Consider the following 21,622-nt stretch of genomic DNA (forward strand, 5'->3'; position numbering starts at 1 on the left):
GTCCAGCGACATAGCCATTATGCCAATTGCTGGTCCCCGGACTTTAATAAGCTTTTAGAAACATAAACACAGTCTTCTCACAAAATCTTTCTAGTTTGTTTCCTTTGGAAAATACAGAGTTTTTGTTTGTTTGTTTTTGCCTCTTTTTTTTTAGAATTATTTTATTTCATTTAACTTATTTATTCATTTATTTTAATTTGACCAGAGAGAGACAGAAAGAGAGAGGGAGAGTGAGCAAGCAAGCCACCTGATCCGGGACTCAAACTGTGGGAGTGTCCAGCACCTTAACCACCATGCCACCAGCTGGTCCCCTGAAAAATATAGATTTTTTACAATAAGAAAATATGGGAACCAGCAGTTAGCGGAATGGCTATGTTGCTGAACTCCCATTTAGTCGACCACGGTTCAAGTCCTGGACCTGGCGGCTTAAACTCACACTGGGCGCATGTGCATGTGTGCCCAAGATCCCGAGAGGAGAATGGAGGAGAAGGGATTGCAGCGTGGCCATCCCCCCTGGGGGGTGATTTCTCATTCTGTGCCTCTGTCTCTCTCTGTCTTTCTGGTGAGCGCACGCGCCCTATAGTGAAAACCTCTCAAAAAAAAAAGGAACAAATAAAAAGAATAAGAAAATATGTAATTTTGTTAACATGTAGTGAGTTTGTAGTTATTTTAAATGAATTAATAAATATCGTAAGCATCCATCCATTTTAATTTTTAAAATAGTAAATATCAATATATGAAACCCATATATGCAAGTTGTCTGGGATCTAGAATGTCATGGAGTCTTGGTTACAAAGCTGCAGTTAGACAAGAGGAAGAAATGCTACCTCTTTAAGGTGATTGATATGTTAGTTAGCTTGATCAAACCATTCTACAGTACACATAAATCATAACCTCACTATGCACTCCATAATTATATGTTATATGTTATTACGATTTGTCAGAAAAACCCACTATAAAAGCTATTTTCAGGGCCAGCAGGTGGTGTGGTGGTTAAGGGTGCTGGACACCTGGACACATGTCTGACTGCAGTACGAGTGCCAGACCTGGTGGCTTGCTTTCTCAGTTTTTCTCTTTCTCTCTCTCTCTCTCACTCTGTCCCTCTCTGGGCAAATTTAAAACAGATAAATAAATCAAGTTAAAATAATTCTTTAAAAAAAGCTATTTTCTAGTATGAAAGTGTCTTAAGATGGAGAATATGTGATAGGATAATATTTTTTAATAATAATGGTAACTTTTTCCTCCTAATATTTCCACTCTTCTTTTCCTTTTCCACCCCCTTCCAGTCAAGCAGGTAATCTTTGTGATTCATTCCTTTAAAGGAGAGAGATTACCCGTGGAAAGCAGAAATGGTGCCTAGCTTTTGTATTTCCAAAGGCCTAACCTATTAAGGAAATTATTCTAGGTGCTTTGAAGCAGTAATAGCTAAATGGAGCAAGCACCACTGAGAGAAAAATAACAGCAGTATTAGGACAGAGCAGCTTTCCCAGGACTGGAAAACTATTTCTAACTTTCTGAGGTTTGTGGAGGAACAAAGATAGGAGGAGGTAAGGGGATCAGGGCTGGCCTGAGGGGGCCAGGAAGACAGAAACTAGTTACTGCTCAGCCACGATAAGGCATCTTCCAGTGTCCAGGAGCCAGAAGGAGCTGGGAACTGGCACTGTCTAAATCCAGAGTCTCTGAGAGCCAGCCATCCCCTCCCCATGCTGGTGACCGTCAGCAGGGGTGACATCACTTGTCTGATCTGGCCTGCACAACTGCAAACATTCCCAGCCCATCAGAAGCCAGAGGGAGGGTGACTGGGGCCCTGGACACCTTCAGGAACAGCTCTATTGTTCCCTGCAAGTAGAGAGTCTGATGGAATCGACTGCAGATCCACCTGAGCTGGGAGAGCAGTTTAACATGTCTTGAATATTAGGAGTCCTGGACATACCCTTTGGAGCTCTACAGTAAGTAAAGGCCTGTGCTTCCTTCTAGCAGGAGTTGTGAACTGATTGCACTGTGAAGCATTTATTTTGGTTGCTTATTTTCATCAGAATGCCTTAGGGAAGAAAAGGAACTCTGGAGGGCCCACTGTTCTGCCTCTCATTCATTCAGTCAGCCTTCCCTGCCTTGCCATTGAGGATATTTGACATTTCTTGCCAAACTATACACCGTCTTTGACCTAATGTAGGGCAATTTCTTGAGATGAAACCCTGAAACTATACAAAATCAGGAATTTGAGAGTTTTTCTGGGGAGTGAGTCTTCACTTTCACCAAAAGGAGTCTCTGACACTTGGGTTGGAATCTTGGTTACTATTCACTGCTGTGTGACCCTGAGCATGTCACTTGACCTGTCTGAGCCTCTATTTCCTCATTTGTGAAATGGGAATATTAATGGTATCTACAGGGCTGGGATGGGAAGAAAATGAACTGTCGGGTTATTGGAAAAGTCATGACACATTTTTGCACAGAAAAAATCACGTAAAACACTTTGAATGACAAACTCTTCCTAATTGTTAGCCATTATTATAGAGGGAGACCACAGAGGAGAGAGAAGCCTGTGTCTAAGGGGCCAACCTAGAACAGAGAGGTGAGTGAGGGCACCTTGGTGACCTCAGACCGTCTTCAAAACAGCCTGTGTAGCCGTCAGAGTTCACATATTAGCAAAGGGTCCTGGCATAAGCCTCACTTTGGAAACAGGCAACATGCCTTCTCCAAATGTGGCCAAAAAGGCTGCCAGTTGCTGGGCCATGAGTGATGAGATAGATGAGATGAGATAAATCCATATATAAAATGTACATGGCAACCTGCAGAGTAAAAAAATTAAAGTTTTAAAAAAGCAAGCCTGAGAAAATGGTGGACAGCATGATCCCATTTTCATTAAGCGCAGAGTACATATTATATTAGAAGTACATATGCATATACTTCTGTATGCATTTGCCTGCATGCGTGGGCAAAAATACCTATTTAGAAGAATTAAAAACTAATCACTATGGGGGCCAACAGAGACATGGTGGGTAAAGTGGCTGGATTTCACATGGCCAACTGCACAGTTTGAGTCCCGGACCCAGTGACTGAAAAAAAAAAAAATCCAGCACATGTGCATGCATGCCCAAAATCTCCGGAGGAGAATGAAGGAGAAGAAATCGCAGCATGGCACCATCCCTCATGGAAGGTGCTTTCTCATTCTCTCTCTCTCTCTCTCTCCCTTCTCTTCCCCCAGCGAGGGCAAACACTCTATAGAAAGAAAAGAAAAAAAACCCTAATTATTATTGCCTCTGGTAATAGAATTATGGAAATATAATATCTCATTCTGTCTCTCTGGTGAGTGTACACACCCTATAGCAAAAGTCTCTCTTGAAAAAAACAATCAAACAACAAGTGTGAATCACTTTTGTAATCAAAAGGAAAAAAAAGTGATAAGCTACTACATTCTGGGGGAGGAAAAGGATTTTATATAAGAAAGGAAAATATTTGACTTTTTAAAGTTAAAGTAGTACAACAAAAAATACAGTATTTTCCCCAGGGGCAAATGGACAGAGTAGGTGACAACACGGATCCCCCTGCCTGGAGCCTGGGCTTCTCAGGAGCAGCTCTCAGAATGGACAACTTCTCGCAGCACTATAGGGTACATCAGGGCTGTCACACTGAAGGCATTTGGCTCACTCAAAACCCAGCGGGACTTCCCTTTCTGCTCTAGGCGAATTAATAAACTCATCTGTTCAGACTCAGACATGATACTTTTCTTTTTTTGGAGAGCTTTTTGCTATAGGGCACGTGCACTCACCAGAAAGAGAGAGAGAGAGAGAGACAGAAAGTGAGAAATCACTCCCCAGGGTGGATGGGTACACCACAATTCCTTCTCCTCCATTCTCCTCTTGGGATCTTGGGCACACACGTGCCCGGTGTGAGTTTAAGCCGCCAGGTCTGGGACTCAAACCGCGGTCAACTACATGGGAGTCCAGCAACGTAGCCATTACGCCATCTGCTGGTCCCAGAAGTGATACAATTTTTTAAAAAATTTATTTGTTTATTTATTTTAATTTTACCAGAAAGAGAGAAGAGAGAGAGAGAAAGCCACCAGGTCCAGGACTCAAATCATGGTCAGCCATGTGGGAGTGTTTAGCACCTTAACCACTATGCCACCTGCTGGTCCCAAGAAGTGATATGTTTTTACATTTACACATGAAAAGAGGAGACAGGTGATAGGAATTAAACTTTTCAGTCACGTGAGGTATTGGACACAGGAAAAATTAGAGGTCAAGCTGGGAAAACTGGAGGTGGCCTGGAGTAATTCCAGACACATTTACTTGGTATCAATAATAGATTTGGTTTTTTTTCAGAGAGATTTTTGCTACAGGGCGCATGCACTTTCCAGAGCAACTGAGAGAGACAGAAAGAGAGAAATCACCTCCCAAGGGGGATGGCCGTGCCACAATTCCTTCTCCTCTGTTCTCCTCTCAGGATGTCGGGCATGCACGCACACACATCTGATGTGAGTTTCAAGCCACCAGGTCCGGGACTCAGATCGCAGTTAGCTACATGAGAGTCCAGTGATGTAATCATTATGCCATCGGCTGGTGCCACCCACTCAGAGCTTTTTAAAAGGAACTTGAATAAGTTATGAAATTGAAATTCTCATTGGAATTACTATTTTCATGTGTGCCTTTCTCTTTGGATCTGATCTTTCTTTTCCTTTTTTTGGGAGGAGGAGTGCAAGAAAGACAAGCATTCACACTCAACACAGTCTCACAACACTCCCCTCCCCTCCAAGCCCTTCCAGTGAGTCAGGATCACAGGTACCCACATTCAACATGAACAGGCCCACTGGGAACTGGACCCGTGGCCTTCCACGTGGATGCAGTCTTGAGCAGTGCATTACTGCTGTGCTACTGGGGCAGCCTGATCACTCTTTTCTTGCTAAGACCATGCTAAACATTCAATACCACTACAGATTTCCTTGGGGAAAATTTTTATCTTGCTGTGTAGGCAACTTTATGGGAATGTCTTATTTTCACACACGTACTGTGAGATAGCTGTATTCATTTGGCACAGATAGAAAGCAATCTCAATTAGAGGCCTTTTGTCTTTATTTGCAGCAGGCAGTTCACCAATAAATGCATTTTAGAGCATGGTTCACCATGAGCATTAGAATGGAACCAATTTTCTGTTAGAACTGAAGCATCTATTCACCACATTACTTGTTCAGGCCTCTCACACCTTGACAGGCAAACTCTTAGCACAAGATTTGTTTCTTCTATTCTTTTAGACCCCCCGCCCCCAAGCAAGAAACATTTGCTAAATGCCTAGCTAGGGATTTCAACATTGCTAACCTTACAAAAATGTTTGTGGTAATGGTAGTGTTGGGGTTGCTATACTACCAGACTTACTGCAAAGATTTTTTTGAATGATTGTGCACATGAAACCTGCCAAATCATTAATATTGCAATTGGTCATTCCTTACATTATGAAATTCTTAAAATGAAAATAACAATCATACACTGAGAGAACTGGAAGGTTGTCTTGTGCGGCTCTCTCTGGCTACGTATGAGAAAGTGGGTCTTTGAAAGATCAGGAATGTGGGACCAGCAGTTGGCGTAATACCTATGCCGCTGGACTCCCATGTAGTCGACTGTGGTTGGAGTCCCGGACCTGGTGGCTTAAATTCACGCTAGGCACATGTGCGTGTGTGCCCAAGGTCCCGAGAGGAGAATGGAGGAGAAGGGATTGCGGTGTGGGCATCCCCCCGGGAGGTGATTCCTCTCTTTCTGTCTCTCTCTTTCTAGTGAGCACACACGCCCTATAGTAAAAACCTCTCAAAAAAAAAAAAAAAAAAAAGGAAAGGAAAGATCAGGACTGTGGGGACAGCAGGTGGTGTGGTGATTAAGCAGCTGGACTCCCACATAGCCAACTGTGGTTTGAGTCCCAGAGCTGGCAGCTTGAAAATCATGCTAGGCGCATGTGCATGTATGCCCAAAATCCCAAGAGGAGCATGGAGGAAAAGGGATTGCAGCATGGCCACCCCCCACCCCCACCCTGAAGGGTGATTTCTTACTTTCCCTCCTTCTTTCTCTCTTCAGCGAGTGCAAATGCCCTGTAGCAAAACCTAAAAAAGAAAGAAAGGAAGATGAGGAATGCTATCTACAGTTTCATAACTAAGAATTGGAAAAAAAAAATTACTCTTAATGCCATGCTCTTTTTATCACAAGAAAGCATGCGTCTGTCAATCCCATATCTGTTTCAGAGATACCAAACATTCCCTCCTCTCTACTCACATTCCACCTTGGAGACTGCCCTACTCACAATGCTGGGAGAGAGAGCACTACATGCCATGTGACTGTGCCCCACCAGTCTTAATGACTGACCCAGGGGTAGACATCTGACTTAAGCTGGGTTGATGGAATTCTCTCCCAGGAATTTGAAGTAGGGACAAAGAGGCTGAGTCACTTAGCTATGTGGAGTCAAACTGCAGGGTCATGCCCAGCTGGCCTGCCTTAACAGGCCAAAGCTTCATGCTAGCCAGAGTGAAGGGAAGCTGAGAAACCATGAGTCATCAAATGAAAAACAGTCTGCAAACAGGAACACAAGGATAGAGTAGACACAAGCCTAGAGACAAACAAACCATGTACCTTGAAAGATAGAAAGGAGAAAAAGAGGGAGGGAGAGAGAAAAAAAATCTGCATAATCCCCTTCTTGTTCTTACAATGCCCAGCAGCTGTATCTCCTGCTCCAGCTTATTATAACCCCATAATAACCTCTGCCTTTCAATCAATCCTCTTTTCATTCGAGCTAAGTGGAATTCTGTTCCTTGCATGCAAATTCTTCCTCAGACACTTCGTAGTTCATACTGAATATATTTTGGGGTGGAAAGACTGTTCTGCTTTTCATGACGATTATGGAAATTGAGGTCTTGTCTCAAAACCCATAACAAGATGAGCAACTTTCTGCATCCACCTTCCCCACCCCCAATTATCCCACTCTGGAGACTGAGCTTTTAAGATGGGTAGTTTCAAGAACTTCGAATGGGAGCAGCCATACATTGGATCTTTCCCCAAAGATATCCTAGAACTACCCAGTTCTGAATAAAGATCTTATTGTAGTACGTAGCTGCCATCTTGGGAAGACACAAAGATGCTTCAAAAAGTTTGGGGAAAATGGGATTAAAGTGCATATTTAGTTTGGTTCTAACATTTTTTTTGAAACTCATGCATACTTTCTTCATAATGTACATTTTAAATGAATTTTTTGAAGACTCCTTACATGTTGAGACTTCTTAAAATCTTTCCACTTAGTTTCCAAGAAAGAATTGAGACTAATTTGTTGTAAAATCCCTTTACCTTTAGAGATTCTTATGGAATCCCCATTGGCCCAAGGCTGACCCAGCTGGGACATGACCATGTCCACAGAAAGCTCAGGTACTACTCCTGTACTAGTCTTTTCAAAATAATAGAAACAATCTTTTGAAAAATTCTACTTACCCTTCTAAAATCTTAGAGCTAAACTTTTGTTCAGAAAAGTCCCTCTTGGGACCAGCAGGTGGCGTGATGGTTAAGGTACTGGACACTCCCACATGGCCAACCAGTGTTCAAGTCCTGAATCTGGTGACTTGTTTTCTCGCTTTGTCTCTCTCATTCTCAACCTCTGTCTCTCTCTGGTCAAATTAAAAAATAAATGAATAAATAAATAATTATTTAAAAAAAAAAGTCCCTCTATGCTTGTTTTCTGTCCCAGTTATGGCAAGACTCTTTGACTCACAGGAGGAGTTAAACACTAACCTCTTGCTACTTTGGTTTGGTTGCAAGAGTTTGTTGCTTAATTATTTCATGCCTACCCTAGGAGACATTTGTTATATTTGTGGCCACTCATTGTCTCTTAAAAGTCCTTCCATATCAAGGCAACTTAAGCATAATGTGTCAGGCCTCTTCAAGGTAAAACTAATACTACCTGTTCTAGCCAGGGTATAAGCATGTGATCCAGTTTCTGCAATCAGATGCAATTCTGCAGGACTGCAAAGTTGGAGAGAAAACCATGAGAAAGCAGGTGTTATGCAGGATCTGTTTTCTGGAGAAGGTAGCTTGGCAGAGACACAGACATGGTAGCAGCCCTAGCCATAGTATCCCTACAGGGCGTTATTAGTGTAGTCATAGTGCCAGTGGTAGTGACAATCCCTACTGCAATAGTCTTGCACTATTTGGGTATAACTTCTTACCAAGTACCCTCTGAACATTATTCTCCGGCCCTTACAAATAGTCTTTGTGCTAACTACCATCTTTTAATATGTTAGTTTTATTTTTAAACTAGCAAGAATGGATTCTGTTATCTGCAATTAAAAATCTTGAGTAATATACCTACTTTCATCATCCTATTTTAGGTTACAGAATTTGTAAGTAATTTATTCTTCTTTCTGAAAAAAAAAAAAAAAACCTGCCACCAAAACAAAACAAAACAAACCCCAACTTTATTCATGATAGAGGGCATGTGTGTGCAAAAAGAGAGAGAGAAAGAGAGGGAGAGAGAAAGAGAAAGAGTGAAAAAGAAGGAGAAAGAACTATCTGCCACAGAGTCTGGTCAAGCTGTGATTACCTTCGTCCACATCTTGGGCATTTTTGCATGTGCTCTGTGTGTTTCAGGTTGACTCAGCCAGGGATTGACATGGCAACTGTCACATGGGATCCAGCTTCTCTTCAGCAGTGCATTACTGCTGTATTGAGAAACCAACCTGATTAACTCTTCTTGTTTATCATATTTCTCTAGCCTGTAGATATAAATAGGGTTATATTAATGACAAATCCCAAATTTTACTAGCCCTTGCTCCCATCTGCATAAAACAGTTTCCCAACTTTACCCAAAGTCTCTCCCAGAATCCATAGGGTAGCCTCATATGTGCTCTCAATTCTCATGTTCTCCTTATTTGCCTCCTAAGTTGTTAGCTGTGGCCTATGAGGCTATTTGCAGGTGTTGGCTCAGTATCTACGTCAGTGCCAAGCTTGGCAAGAATGATGCCCAGGACAAATATGTACTGCCTCCTAATGCTTTCACTCTGTGTCAGCCCTGGACCCAAAGCACCATAGCCTAGGCCCATTTGCCTTACTGTGTCCCTTATAAGAATACTTCCCTTCACAATTGGCTAAAGTCCTTCTTTCTCTAGGACTTAGACTTGGGTATCTGGGTCTGAACTAAGGTCACATAGGGTGCTGCCAGTCTTTTCCATTTCCTTTCTCTTTTTCTAGCAGGCAGGCTCTTCTGCTCTCTTCTCCCATGCAAATCAACTCACGCAAACAGACCCCACACATACCTACAAGTAGGCTGTAATAGTTGACCATTCAAGCGTTGTCCTACCTGTGTCCTTAGAGCAGGAATTGTTAAGAATAAAAACCATTGGGCTTCTGGCACATTGTGTTTATTTTTTTCAATATTTCAGTTGTTGTTACAATGTAATGTTTTAATAAGTAGAAAATTATGGCCTGAAACAGTCAATTTGTCCTGTGAAATTAATGCTGACACAGCCTGCCTTCACCAGAATGCTTCCTTACAGATGTCTTCTTCCCCCCTACCCCAGGGTATTATCTATTAACAGAATACAGGCAACTTCTTTGGCAACTAGACTCAGAATGTCAGCATAAGGACTGAGTCTTAGGAAAATGGAACAATTAGGGAATTTCTCAACAGTATCACTGCCAGTTTTCCCTGGGCACTTGTACTAGTGTTTAGTTTAATGACTTCAATCAGGGTATTTTATTCATCCTAACCCAGAAGCTCAGGATTTTAGAGATCAACAGAGGATTCAGTGTGTTATAGTCTTGCTTTGCAGAAATTATTGGGTGGAGTTTTTCTGTGGGTAAATGGAGCAGTAAAAATCCCTTCTTACCACTACTTTCCACCCCAGCTTTGCCATTTGGCATCTGTCCACCTGTAGTTATGTTAACAATACTAGCTTATGGTTTATAAAAGATCATAAAGCCATATTATGTGCACAGATTGAATTCTGCAAATAGCATGAAAAATCTTGTCTCTAGAAAATGTTACTAAAAAATGGCTCAGAATTCTATAGGTATAAGATTTCTATTGTTATTTTGATCTGTTATGGTTCTTTTAGGAAACAGCGTTTACTCCCGTACGTTTTTCAAAATTTGTCAAAAGGCAAAGAAAAGAAAGACTGGCAAATGAGACAGGGATATCAGCTATGTTCTGAGGGAGAGAGTTTACAAGCTGCCAACATGGCCCAGCAGGATTTACAGGGAAGAAGCACCCCAAGGAAAGTATAAGCTCTTTACGTTTGATAGCAAGCTAAAGATGCTCTCTGAGGAGATTTGATGGTTGAATCACTATCTCAGAATCTCAGTTTACTCCCTCATCTCTAGTTAAATCCTAGAGGAGAAACGAGACGTGTTTGAGGAGGTGGTAGGAAGGCAGGGTACCTAAGGAGGAATACAGCAAGAGATGTAGAGGAGAAATGTGACCCAGGGTGTTCGTTGGCTTTCAGGGAGAAGACAATTCCATCATCAATGTCTGCTTCCCCCGCTGTAACGCAGTGTCTACCCCCTCTTTCTGAGAGCCAGTTTTACAAAACATCTGGGGGGGTATGCAAATACCCATTTAAAATACATAACTGTACATGAACTATGCATTGTGTTTTATGTACATGAAATAGACTGTCAGATCATTTTAGCAGTGGTTATATTGAAAGTGGTGAGTGAAAAAAAAGAAGAGGGAAAAAGATACTAAATCTATCCAATTATTTTTATAAGATATAAAAAGCCTGGTATGGTCAATCAGGAACTTTGAAAAATGTATTAATTATAAAGGTCATGTAGTTCTGAGATAGAAATGATTTTTATTTATGAGCATAAAATAAAATTTGAGTCTGAAACCCAGAAGAAAATATTTTCAGGGACAATGCTTTTATTTTTAATTTTTTTTTCATTTTTATTAGTAGAGTAGAAGGATAAAGTACAAAACATATGGAAAGACTAAAACTTTCTTGTGTCTTTCTGACTATAAAAAGTGAGTGAATCATTTGCTCAAACACCAACCCAGTTAATTTATCTCCTACATCCTTGGATGAGAAGCCTGGGCCAGGCACCCCTCCAGCTGGTAAGAGGATCTTTGAGTCGCATGATGCAAAGGGGCGGAATGAACCTTCTCCTTTCTCTGTTTTCTGACAGCCTTTCTGCACTGAGACCATCCTCTACCATGATTCTGCACACAGGTTTCCAGTGTCAGTCTTGTCTCCCTTCACCCGCTACTGTTCAGATCACAATCCTGAACCTCTGTGGAAATGCCCATAAGAGCAGGCAGGTCTGGTTCAGTGTCTCTTTTTCATACAAAGGAACATGATCTTTAGGTTCCCTAGAAATTGTTGAAGTAGTTGACTGGGCTCTGAGATCAAGGTCGTCTGTGTGATTACCAGAAAGAGAAGAAGAGTGAACATCCTTAGCCTGGGCCAAAAATCCTAAAAGATTTAGAATGGGAAATGCATGCCCTGGTTCTGAGAAGGACCAGGCAAGTGGGAAAGGCCACAGTGATGTGTGCTAACACCTCTGTGTTTCCCACGAATGTGCCTGTCCTCGAGACAGTTCCGATGGGCCACCTGCACTAAAGAAGCTCAGCAGCACGGATAGTAGAAATCGGCAAGCAGCAAACATGACAGCCCAGGCTCCTCACCAGAAGCCACAGAAGTCCTAGTCACTTTACCCCTGCAGAGGGGGCAGGGAAGTCCTTCTTTCCACTTTAGACTTTGAGTGTGATCATTACAAAATTAAGAGATAAATGAAACTCTGTGGCTTCCTTGGTGAAATTGTGTCTAGAGAGAGACATGAGCAGCCTGTGTCAGAGTAGGAACAATACTTCTTGTAACCACTCCGTGTCATTGTGTAATAGAGTTCTGACACACAGAAAGCCCTGAAGAAACGTAACAGGGAAGGAAGTGAATGAGCCAACTGCCTTGGCTCACTGCCCGAGGAACACCCTGCTTCGAGGATAAAATTGCACCTCTTGTGCCAAGAGTCCGGGCAAGGGAACTTAGACAAATAATGCTAGGAATTCAACCAAAGAACAAGCCCGAAGAGCTCTAGAAAATTTTTAAATGGCCTCTGAGATTGTGCGTTTGCTTTGTTTGTTTGGTTGCTTGCTTCAGTTCAGGCAATGAGGTGAGGGAGTAGGCAACCCACGTCCTGGTTCTAAGTAGCATCTATTTAGATGACACAGAGGGATGTCATCCAGGTGAAAGAGGGTGTGGAACCCTGCTACCTCATACTTCCCTCCTGGGCAGATTTGGAAAAGCCAAGGGATACTATAAAAGGTAATTTGTGTCCAGCTCTTGAGGGTGGGAAGTATTTTCATATTGAGAATGTCACACTCCAAATTTTAACCTGGTGCTGCTTCCTGCTCTTGATCATAAAGTGATTCACAAGGCTTTTAGTAGCTTTAATTTCTTCAGAATGGAAGACTAAGCAAGCCAGTGGTCACCCAATGGACTTAACATGACTAGTTTATTTTAGAGGAAATAAAAGTTAAGCCTGAGGACCACTTATTTCACCAGTTTCATAATCACAAAAGTTACCCAGGCTAAAAATGATCGTTAGTCACTCTGCCATTTATGCCGTTCCCCCTTGCTTCCAAATACTCATGCTTAAATTGGGTGTGTGCGAAAGCTACTTTTAACTTAAAAAACCTTCCTTCTGTCTCTTATGTCATATTTCTCCTCATACAGTCCTTTCAATTATCTATTGGTAATAATAGAAATAGGGTAGCAGGAGGAGGTTCCTAACTCAGTCAAGGACCATAGAGTAAGAATGGAAGATCCTCCTTCCTCAGTTTCTTGTCTGTAATCAAGAAATCAACAAGTGGCCAAATTTAATCAGTTTAAACAAAGGAAACTGTAGATTGTTCATGAATATTGCAACCAGGCTTAGGTAAGATGAACTTAATATGGACCTTTGACAAAGGAGCTCGAAGATAAAAAAGTTCAGAACTGGACAGTAGACATGAAGAGGACGTTTGATCTGGTGAAACAGCTAATACTGAGGAGTTTACTGTGTGCTGGGGTGCTGTTTGAATCACTTTCCACATATTATCTCATTTAATCCTCACAACATACTACCAGTCATTTCCTATTATGAGCTCCCTTTTGAAGAGGAGGAAACTGAAGCACAATATGGTACTTGTGATAAACATGGAACTACACTGTCCAGATCCTACTTCAAAAGACTTTCTGCCCAGTCGCCTCCACCTATCAGCACCTGCAGTGTCTGCCTCAGCTGTCCGGCCTGGGGTTGGCTCTTCCCAGCATGGTCTGCACCAGGTGACAGATAGACAAGGTAAAAAGGTGATTTTAGTTTAATGTGGGACAGTTCTGACAGGTAGTAGTCACAACAGAGCTCCTTGCTGATTGATAAAATTTTGATGAGACTACATCTTATTTCAACTTGTGCCTCAGCTAGGGTGCCACTGTCCCAGTTTACCCAGGACTCCTCCAGTTTTAACACTGACTAGTTCTTGCCCCAGGAGACCTCAGTCCCGTGCCAACCAGGATGACAGTTTGCTTGAGTCCAGTCCTGCTTCTTTTTCTTTCTTTCCACGTGTCTTGATCCCTAATAGACCTCTTGTACTCCAGACTCCATCTCAGCATGTGCTTCCTCGGAAACACCTTCCCTCCATGTAGCGCCTGATCATGTTATTGACACCGAGTATTCCAACATCAGACTGCATGTTTTTGGTTTCCAAGCCTCACTCTCCCTTTATTTAAGTGTTAGGGTACTCAACAGAAGTCCAGCTAGGCATTCTATATCCTGTATAGCCCAGATGAAATATTCTCAACAAGAATGAAAGTAGTGGACGGGCAGGTGGCATAGCGGTTACGGCAAGGGATCCCACAAGGCCAACTGCATGAAGGAGGCTTGAAGAGCACACCGGTGGGAGTGCGTGGCATGCATAATATCCTAAGAGAAGAATGGAGAAGGGACTGCATGGCAGCAATGGCCCCTGGGGGGAGTGGTGATTTCTCACTTCCCTCTCTCTTTTTTTTTGTCTCTGGTGAGCACACACGCCTTATAACAAAAAACGAAAACAGAAACAAACGAAAGAACGAAAGCAGCTAGTGTGCATTTAACATGCCAGATGATAGGCTAAGCATTTTATCTATAAAGTTTTATCCTTATTTTCCAAATGAGGAAACTGAGAGTTAGCGTTTACTTGACCAAGGAGAGTCTCAGGATTTGAACCCAGGTACTCTGTCCCTAGGCTCTAAATCAGAGATATAGATAAAGAGAAACAGCATACTATTATAAAATGGCAAGTGCTTTCTTTTTTCTGGAGTAGAGTTCTTGCATGGGTCAGTGAAGAGTTATAAAGTGACCAGCAAAATAGTAGGAGGTTACAATCTAAGTTGTTAAAAAAGTTAAGTGAGTTTAAGAACACGGGCATTAAATATTTCATTTGAAGTTGTTTACATTACAGTAAAGCAAATCTTTATCATTCCCTCTGCCTTCTCAAACTGTAAAGCCTGGCATAGAGTAGCCTACCATTTAGAGAGAGGGGGAGAGAGAGAGAATAAATTGCAAAGGGACTGTATGAGCAGACAGCAGAGGTGAGAAAGCAGTGAGAAGGGCTGTGTGACAGCCCTCTTCAAATTCCCCCTCACTCCCACCTGCTCCCAGACTTGAAGGAATTTTCAGAAATGTTTAGGAGTTTATTGGACTTTCCACAGGCCTGGGAAGGGATTAGAGCCAAATTTATTTACATCTTTTTAGGAAGATTCCAGATGACAGCTGAGAAACACATACATAACCAGAATTTTATAAGTTAAATTTTAAAAATGGGGGCTAGGTGGTGGTACATGATAACACAACTGGACCCACGTGGGAGAGGGCCTGGGTTCATGTCACAGGTCCCTCTGTACACACTGGGCATGTGTGCATGTTCTTAATCTGGGCTCGCTGGGCGGTGGATCACAGCACGAAGATACTGAGGGGGCTGGGTTTTTCTTTTTCTCTCTCTCCCTCTTTCTCTCTTGGAAGAAATAAAAAAAGAAACAAAAAAAAATTTCTATCTCTAGGGGAGGGAAGTAATGTGTTAACTTTGTAAACTGAGAAAAGAACAATAAATTACCAAAATTTCTCCTGTGTTCCTGATTATATAGGCTCCTCTGTCTCTTGGGTGTGCCTAGTCACTAAAAAAGCCCACAAAATAGACACATGTACCATGCCATGCCATTGATTAATGAATATTTCATATAGTTACAGAAAAATGGTCTCCATATTGAGTAAGAACTCACTACCCTAGTGTCAGAGGACCCAAAATCTTTCTGGCCATTATTCAGGGGCTAGGAAAAACAAAGGATCTTGGGAACCAGCAGTTAGCGTAATGGCTATGTTGCTGGACTCCCACGTAGTCGACCGCGGTTCGTGTCCTGGACCCGGTGGCTTAAAACTCACGCCGGGCGCGTGTGCGTGCGTGCCCAAGATCCCGAGAGGAGAATGGAGGAGAAGGGATTACGGCGTGACCATCCCCCCTGGGGGGTGATTTCTCGCTTTCTGTCTCTATGTCTCTCTCTGTCTGTCTGGCGAGCGCACGCGCCCTACAGTGAAAATCTCTCCAAAAAAAAAAAAAAGAAAAGAAAAGAAAACAAAGGATCTTTAAGCTTTAGCTTCGCATGTGGGCGCCAAGGGAGGAAGATGTACGCATTCTTGTAAGCCATGTGGGCTGGGCAGGGGTGGAACATTTCGGCTTGTGGTCAGTCTCTAAGAGAATTTCTAGGTGCAACAAAGCCTGAATTTTGAAGATGTCATGAACATTGTTATGACGTATTTTCCAAAAACTTGTCATAGAAGATGGTGAAAAAAACCAGGATCACTACTTGGATATAACAAGTATATAGGTAGCTGCAGATAAATGTTCGGCTCGTTCAGTCATGGTGTTTAAAAGTACTTTATTGCCTCAAGTGTGGCATGCGACATTTTGAAGGAAAATGAAAAATCGATCAAGAAAACAGGAACAGAAGCAAAGAAAAAAGTTGTAGAAAAAAATCTTGAGGTCAACCCTTGAGACTTTGATAAGGCCAAAGCTGAGATTGATCAGTCTAAACTTTAGTCCTGATTTGTTTCTTTTCTTTCCTTTTTTTAAGAGGTTTTTGCGTTAGGGCACATGCGCTCATGGAGTGAGGGGAGAGGCAGTGAAGGGGAAAGTGAGAAACCACCCCCTGGGGAGATAGCCATACTGCAATCCCTTCTCCTCCATTCTCCTCCTCAGATCTTGGGCATGCACACACACACACACACACACACACACACACATGTGCCTGTGCCTGGCGTGATTTTCAAGCCACTGCGTCTGCGTGTTTTAAAAGCCACTGGGTCTGAGACTCAAACTGTGGTTGGTCATGCGGGAGTCCAGTGATGGAACCTATGCCATCTGCCGGTCCCCTGACTTGATTCTTGTTTTCTTTTTATAGAATTATTTTATTTACCTTTATTTATTTAACTTTATTTATTTATTTATTTAAATTTGATCAGAGAGGGACAGAGTGAGAAAGACAGAGAGAGAGGGAAAGTGAGAAAACCAGCCACCAGTTCTGGGACTCGAACCTTCATCGGTCAAGTGGGAGGACAGCGCCCTTAACTACCACATCAGATGCCGGCCCCATTGATTCTTAACTCTTGCAATTTTGACTATGCAGGCTTTTTACTCTATTCTCTCTTCAGTTTTTCTATTCTCAAAATGACCGATATTCACAAACAGATTGTTTTAAAAAGTTTTTTTGCCATAGGGTGGATGTGCTCACCAGAGAGAGACAGAGTGAGAAGTGAGAAATCAATCCCATGTAGAATGGCTAGCTGCGATCCTTTCTCCTCCATTTTCCTCTTGGGATTTTGTGCATGCACGCTTATGCACCTGGCGCAACTTTCAAGCTGCTGGATCCTGGACTCCCACCTTAGTGGATCCTGCGGGAGTGCAGTGCTATAACCACCATGCCACCTGCTGTCCCCACAAACAGTTTCTTAAAGAGAATTTTGAGGATTAAAGTTTCTATGTAAAAGAAAAGTTATGATGATAACGTATTTTAGTGTTACTAGTCAAGCAAATGACTAATATTCAGATAAAAAAACAGAACTATGAACAAATTTTCTTTCTTCTTTTGAATAAGACAAGTTCTAGTATTTAATGAGGAGGCTAATTTAAAATATAACACCTCCCCCCATTCATCAGAGATATTTAATAGGAAAACAAAGGCACCACTTATTATTTTTGAATAGCTCAAGTCCTTTAGGGTGCAGAGGGATGAAAGATATATGATTTCATGTCTTGGAAAAATCACTTTGGCTTGCTAATTCCCACACCTGGGCAGGAAGTGATGGAAACATGACTATTCTTTGTTCTTCTGGGAACATGAACAGACCCTGAAAGGAGGCATATAAAATTTAACACATTGTTATAAAAAGAAAGGAGATTCCCTAACCCTTAGCTCCGTATCCTCCTGGCTGACAAGTAAAAAATAGTTTCTCTCATCTTCGATGTTTTAGCTTGAACCCAGGCATCGAGTTTTGCTCCTTTTTTTTCTGCTGAGGTGTTGCTTACTACCCAGGAGCCAATTCTGCTTCTGATTCTGAGTCACTAGGCAACATTTACTCCTGGGGCTCAACTTATAGATGAACGAATTACGAATTTAAGCTTTATGGTGATCTTAAGGGTTTTTTTTTTTTTTTTTTTTTTTTTTTTTAGTAAGGTTTTTGGTAAAGGTGTGGGCATTCACTGGAGAAACAGAGACAGTGAATAATATATATATATATATATAACTATTGAGTAAGGTGGGAAACTAAAAGCACACTGTATCTAGGACAACATACTATTTTTAAGTTTTTCTTATGATGGGGCTGGCAGGTGGTGTGATGGCTAAGACCGCTTGACTCCCACATGGCCAACCACGGTTTGAGTTCAGGACTTGGTGGCTTGCTTTCTCACGTTCCCCTTCTCTCTCTCTCTCTGATCAAATTAAATAATAATAATAAATATAATGAAATAAATAATTCTTTAAAAAAGGTTTTTCCTATGATCATTTCAAAACTCTTTCTCTGCTTTAGATACATTTTGGAAAACCAGGTATAGAATACATTTTGGGGCAGCAGATGGTGTGGAAGTTAAGGTGGTAGATCCTACATGGCTGGCTGCATAGCTTGAGTCCTGAACCTGGTGGCTTGAGAATCATGCTGAATGTATGTGATTGCATGTGTACCCAAAATCCTGAGAGGAAACTGGAGGAAAGGGGATTGAAGCATGGCCATCACTCCCTGGAGGGTGATTTCTCACTCTCTCTCCCTCTGGTGAGTGCACACACCCTAAAAGAAAAAAATAGTACATTTTGGGAACCAGCAGTTAGTGTAATGGCTATGTTGCTGGACTCCCACGTAGTCGACCGCGGTTCGTGTCCCGGACCTGGTGGCATAAAACTCAGGCTGGGCGCGTGTGCGTGCATGCCCAAGATCCCGAGAGGAGAATGGAGGAGAAGGGATTGTGGCGTGACCATCCCCCCTGGGGGGTGATTTCTCACTTTCTGTCTCTATGTCTCTGTCTGTCTGGCGAGCACTCGCGCCCTATAGCGAAAACCTCTTAAAAAAAGAAAAATAAATAAAAAATAGTACATTTTGAGGATAACTGGGACAAAATTTGAAGATGAACTGAATTTTAGGTGGCATTAAGGAGTTAACATTAATTTTGTTCAATAAGAAAATCTTAATTAAGCGTTGAAGAAAAATGTTTACTTTTTTGTTTGTTTGTTTGCTGTAGGGTGCATGCACTTTCTGGGGAGAGAGAGAGAGAGAAAATGAGAGGAAAAATGAGAAAGCACTCCTTCAGGTGAGATGGTCATGTTGTAATCCCTTCTCCTCCATTCTCCTCTCAGGATTCTGGGCACACACACACACACACTTGGTGTGCTTTTCAAGCCACCAGTTCTGGGACCTGAACCACACAGTTGGCCATATGGAACCAGCTGCCTTAACCACCACACCACTGGTTGGCCCAAGATGTTTACTTTTAAGTGATGTATGTTGAAGTATTTATAGGTGGGATGCCACTCTAACTATTTTGCCTTAAAAACTTCAACATAAAAATAAAATCCCAAGATGGCACAGTTGGTAGATCCTAAATTTCAGTGCTAGAAGCCCCAGGGTCAACTGCCAGTTTGGATTCCTGGCCCAAGGGGCCTGAAACACAGCAGGCATGCATGCAAGTGCTCGGGATCCTGAAGAGCTGGAGGACCGGAGAAAGAAGATTGCAGAATGATAGAACCTTGTCAGGGGTGTGTCTCAGTCTCCACCTTTTGCTCTCTTATGAGTGTACGTGTTCTCTAACATGACTATAATTAATGAATTGAAATAAAGAAAATGAATTTAATTCCATTATGCTTTCTATTCCCATTTTTGTATATGACTTATCTTCTAACATTTTACCTTTTCTGGCACTTTTATTTATTCACATATTGCTTATTTTTATTATGGAAATATGATTACAATATTTCAAAAACTTGAAAAACTCACAATCCCATTTCCCAATCCCAAATATCATTGTTAGATGTATTTTCTTTCATTTTTTCTAATTATATGATTATATTGATTTAATCCTTTAAACACAGTATTTGTACAATTTTTTAAACATAATTTTTTTAAAAAAATTTTATTTATTCATTCATTTATTTTTAATTTGACCAGAGAGAGACACACAGAGAAAGAGAGGGAAAGTGAGAAAGCAAGTCACCAGGTCCAGGACTTGAACCATGGTCAGCCATGTGGGAGTGTCCAGCTCCTTAACCACCACACCACCTGCTGGTCCCAGTATTTGTACAATTTAGTATCCTGTGCATTTTCCCATATCTTGAGTCCTACATCCCCTGAAATTTCCAAACCTATATTTGTTCATTGCTTTTAAAGGCAGGGTCTTATTTATTTATTTATTTATTTATTTATTTACCTTTTTGCTATAGGATGCATGCACTTGCCAGAGAAACAGACAGAAAGTGAGAAATCATCCCCCCTCCCCCAGAGGGCATGGCCATGCTGCAATCCCTTCTCCTCCATTATCCTCTCAGGATTTGGGGAACACATGCATACACACCTGGCATGAGTTTCAAGCCACCAGGTCTGGGACTCAAACCGCAGTCAGCCACATGGGAGTCCAGTGCCCCAACCATGATACCAACTGCTGGCTCCAAGGGCAAGTTATTTTTAACTTCCTTATATTCCATGCCTGACCCTACTCTGTATCTCATGGCCAGTCAGGCCCAGGTGACCATGTGATGAACACACGGGCTGCCTCATGGCCAGAGTGGCAAGCTGGAATGGACAAGGAAGTGCACCATCAAACATTGAAGCCTGGGTTCTGCTTTATCCCCATAACAATCTCATACCTGACCCCGCAGACAACATACATTTAGGCTTTAGGCCTCCTTCTACAAAAGGGAAAGGAAAAGCCCATTGTATATTTGTATGATGCCAAAAAGTCATTCCTCAAATGACTTGCCAGTCACAAAGAGGAAAACAGAACTTAACAATGATGAAATCTGGGACTAACCACCTAAACCCAATGACCAATTTTGGCATCATCAATAGTGACACACGAGACTAAATTATGTACCTTTTGATATGATTCATAGCTTTTACCAGTAAAATATTGCTGCCAAAATGTTTAATCGATTCTAATTAAGTCTTTTATATCTACATTTCAGTTTACAGGAAGCATACAGGATTAAAAAGTATGTTAAGTAATGCCAGAAAGAGGCAATCATGTAAATCTGGAAGTTGAAATATTCTATAGGCAACTAGTCAGAGCTTCTTACCAAGTCAAAGTCATGTAAAGAAAGGATGGGGGGCGGAATAGAGCAGATGGCATGGTCGTTAAAGTACTGGCTTCCCATTTGGCAGACCATGGTTTGAGTTTTAGACCGGTGCCTTGAAAATCATGCCAGGTGTGTGGAGGAGAATGGCGGAGAAGAGATTGGGATGTGGCCATGCCTCATAAAGGGTGACTTCTCATTTTCCCTCTCTCTGTCTCTCTCTGGTGAGTGCACACATCCTATGGCAAAAAACTAAAAAAAGAAAGAAAGAAAGAATGAATGAGGGGAGAGTAGCCACCATGCTACAAGTGATGGCTGGGGCCACATGGGAGGCCCATTTTCAGATCCCAGGACAATCTGAACAGGACAGGCATGATGGAGCATACCTGTGGTCCTAGCTAACTGGAAGGCTAGAGCAGGAAGGATCACAATGTCACTACATTGACAAAATTTGACAAAACAATACCTCTTGCCCTCCCATGCCCACATGCACATGCTCTCTCTCATTGAAAAAAAAAAAAAGAAAGAAAGAAAGAGAGAAAGAAAGAAAGAAAAGGGGACCAGAGGATGGTGGTTACATAATTTAGTCTTGTGTCTCACTATTGATGATGCCAAAATTGGTCATTGGGTTTAGGTGGTTACCCTCAGATTTCATCATAGTTAAGTCCTGTTTTTCTCTTTGTGAATCCATGTAGTCAACCACAGCTTGAGTCCCAGAACTGGCAGCTTAAAACTCACACTGTGTGTGCATGTATGTGTGTATGTGTTCTCAAAATCCTGAGAGAAAAATGGAGGAGAAGGGATTGCAGCATGACC

At 41.9% G+C, this 21,622-nt stretch overlaps 1 long non-coding RNA gene across 1 annotated transcript in view; it reads left to right on the forward strand.

The window, feature by feature from the left end:
• The first annotated feature begins 1,685 nt into the window (after positions 1-1,685).
• LOC114006882 (uncharacterized) overlaps positions 1,686-21,622 on the forward strand; it is an 89,579-nt gene continuing 69,642 nt past the window's right edge. The window contains exon 1 of the long non-coding RNA XR_003548546.1: positions 1,686-1,949. This is a non-coding gene — a long non-coding RNA (uncharacterized LOC114006882). The remainder of the gene's footprint in view (positions 1,950-21,622) is intronic.

Source organism: Tupaia chinensis, unplaced genomic scaffold (assembly GCF_000334495.1).
Source record: "Tupaia chinensis unplaced genomic scaffold, TupChi_1.0 Scaffold000097_1, whole genome shotgun sequence".
NCBI lineage: Eukaryota > Metazoa > Chordata > Mammalia > Scandentia > Tupaiidae > Tupaia > Tupaia belangeri.